General features: G+C 39.7%; 1 pseudogene across 1 annotated transcript; it reads left to right on the top strand.

The window, feature by feature from the left end:
• The first annotated feature begins 385 nt into the window (after positions 1-385).
• On the top strand, positions 386-1,233 carry LOC105809740 (annotated as a pseudogene). The gene has a single exon (XR_001137458.1). The product of XR_001137458.1 is annotated as a non-specific lipid-transfer protein pseudogene (transcript).
• The last annotated feature ends 2,072 nt before the right edge of the window (positions 1,234-3,305 follow it).

Raw genomic sequence — 3,305 nt, 5'->3', positions numbered from 1 at the left:
GACTCCTTTCAACTAATTGAGGGGTACTGTGAAGTTTACACACCTAACCATGGCCTGTGGAATTGGAGAAGTCTGGAGGGACTGAGGTTTCCCTCTGCCTGACCTTCTGTTCTGAGCTGTCTTGTGTGTTTAAGCCATCTCTGTTGTTTTCTGAGAGCTATTCTCTGAAGCTTTTGAAAGAAACACCTTTCAGCATGTCTAAATGCAGAATTCGGCCACAGAAGAAACTGAGCACAACGCAGTGAACTCTTAAAATACCTTCCTGCCTGATTATTTCTCTCTGAGCCAATTTCTTTCTAATGCTTTAATATTTTTCTGATTAAAAAACAAAACTAGGAAGTTCTTGGTGCAAAGGTGGCTCTGCAGCATAATTTAGGCCTTGGAGGAGCTGTGGTTGTAACAATCTACAAGATGGGTTTTCCCAAAGCTGCCAGTTCTTTTAGAGCTCATCAAATTGAGTCTGCTCCAACCAGCTCTCCAGGTGATGGATTTAAGGCAAATCTTGTCTTTAAGGAGATTGAGAAGAAACTTGAAGCGGAAGGGGAATAGTTTGTGAAGAAAATCGGTGGTATTTTTGCCTTCAAGGTGAAGGATGGCCCTGGGGGTAAGAAGCCACCTGGGTGGTAGATGTGAAGAACAGCAAAGGATCAGTGCTTCCTAACTCAGATAAGAAGGCTGACTGCACAATCACAATGGCTGACTCTGACCTACTGGCTTTAATGACTGGTAAAATGAATCCTCAGTCAGCCTTCTTTCAAGGCAAATTGAAAATCACTGGAAATCTGGGTCTGGCTATGAAGTTACAAAATCTTCAGCTTCAGCCAGGCAAAGCTAAGCTGTGAAGAACTCCCTTTGACTACTTTTGAAAATCAAGATGAAATATATAGATATATATCTATATATTTCATTGTCAGAATTTAGACTGAGATTACACATTGGCAAATTGTGTGAGATAGATTTGTTTTTAAATGGGTATGACCAATCCTGTTTTTCCTATGCTCTGGGTGAATAGAGCCTGATGGTGCACTACTACTTTGCTGAATTGCATACAACTGTGCATTACAAAGTTAATACGGTAATTATGGTTTGGGGTAAAATTGAGTTTCAGAATAAAATTAGGAACAATAAAATCCAAAAAATTATGTAAACAAAAGCTCTTGTTTTGCTTATAAAGTATATTTAAGGATTATTCTGCTGAAGATTCAGTTTAAGAGTTTTCCTTGTAGAGAACTAGGGAAGAAACAATACCAATAGCCAGTCAGTAATTAGTGTTGTGCACTTAATGAGCTTAATCAGTCTCTCATCAATAGTTCTTAAAATTCTGTACCAGGATTAAAAAAAAAAAAAACTTAAAAATTTTGCATTTCCTGCCATCAGAAACAGTATTTTCTTCCCAAATCAAAATAAAAGAAACATGATCACAGCTTCGGGGGGAATGTGTAACTGAATATAGGCCTATTTTTAAAATAAAAATATTTAAAAATATTTAAAAAACAAAAAACAAAAAAACAAAAGTAGGCTCTAAGAAAGGGAGACAATGCTTTCACATGGTCAGGGGGCCAAGGAACCAACGAAGTGATCTCCTAGAGACCTATGAGGGCTTCTTAAAACACTTCTTCTCTGGGGCATAGGACTTTAAACTTCTCAGAGCATTTTCAAGTCTCACTTACCTTAATGACAACCCAATGTGGAAAGGCCAGAGGTCTAGGGATGTTGAGTGCTTTTTAGAAGAACCAATAGCTGATTAGCAACCAAAAGGAGGTTTAGAGAGACACTACTGGGGGTGTGAGATCCTTTGAGCCCCCATCCAGGATGAGACAAATAACAAATGTTTCCTTTTGTCCGTGGTTAGTCAGGGCACAGGTAGGAACTAGGGTAAACTGCTGGTGGAAGGGACATTGTTTACTCACAGTGGGAGAGAGGATGACATAGAGTCTGGGTAGGTTGGGTGTGTCAGATGCCTCAAAATTACTGAAGCATTTGATTTTTTGTCATTAACAGCAGAAACAAACATTAAGTGCTAACTCTGTGTAAGACCCAAGGCAGGATGCAACAAGGAATAAGACATGATGTTTGTAGTTCATACGGGGAGTTTAGACACAATTATTTGAAAAAACACAAACATCAACACAAGATGGTATTTGGTGGATGCTGAATGAGTGGTAGAGAAACAAGAGCTCAATGAGTTTCAAAGTGGGAGAGAGGAAGTTCTTCTGCGACGGTCAAGGAGATTTCTAGAGATAGGATCTGAGAAGGTACAGAAAGGTAGAGCATTTATGGTTCAGAGCAATAGTGTAGGGAAATACCCACAGGCAGGAGAACACAAGTCTACTTGGAGGGAGGGAGGGCTCAGTAGATGACTTTGGCAGGAGCAGAGAGCTGATTTAGGAAATTGAATGGGGAACCACACTGGAAAAGAAAATAGAATGGGGCTAGAATATCAGGCTAGGAATGACTTGGAACCTCATACCATGGGACATGGAGAACTGGGGAACATTTTTGAATGGCATGTGTTAATAAAAGCAGAGTGTAGGGACTAGCTTGTCCTCTGTGAAGGCTGTCTTTATAGCCCTGGCTTCCTAGAACACATCACAGTGGAGCTTTCATAAATTGAGTTGCAACTTTGTGCCAGGCACTGTGCCAGTTCTGCTCGTACAGGCTCAACCATAAGCTTGAAATTCTGGAATTTTCTGCATTGTATATTATATTTTATTCTGTTTTTGAAAATGGGACCAGAAGTTGCTCATCAGAGGCTTCCAGTCTTCAGATATCTCTTCAAATTCTACATCCCATGCTGGGAATCGACAGCAGCAGATTCTCTTTGTATTGGATGCAGGTTTGATCCTACACGAAATTCAAAGAGAATCAGAGACTTGAAACTTATTTAACATTGTTAAATGTTTTCCTTCTCTCTCTTCAACTGCTAGGATCTCAGTCTTTTCTTCACCATCATTGTCACCACTACCACCTTCAGTTTTGAATATCTGTTTGCTAGGAAATATACCAAAGAAAAAGTACTAGAGGTCTGAAGTTCTAATGTAAAAAGGATCTATACTTATTCTGATAACATTAGAAGGTAAACATTAATGTTGCTGTTAGATAGATAAGGAAACCAGGGTCTGATTAAGTGATTTGGCCAATACCACATAGCTCCCAAGTGGAGATGCACAGATCTGAATACAGGTCTGTCTGGTTCCAAAGCTGAAGCTTGAGTCACCATACCGTACCCTCCATGTGCTCTATTTCTTTATAGCCATATGATACCACTTGTGGTTCCCTCAATACCTTCCCCTTCAGGTTTCATC

This window comes from Propithecus coquereli, unplaced genomic scaffold (genome assembly GCF_000956105.1).
Source record: "Propithecus coquereli isolate 6110/MARCELLA unplaced genomic scaffold, Pcoq_1.0 Scaffold2, whole genome shotgun sequence".
NCBI classification, from domain to species: domain Eukaryota; kingdom Metazoa; phylum Chordata; class Mammalia; order Primates; family Indriidae; genus Propithecus; species Propithecus coquereli.
Note: the sequence above shows the minus strand (reverse complement) of the source record. Positions and strands in the feature narration are given on the sequence as shown.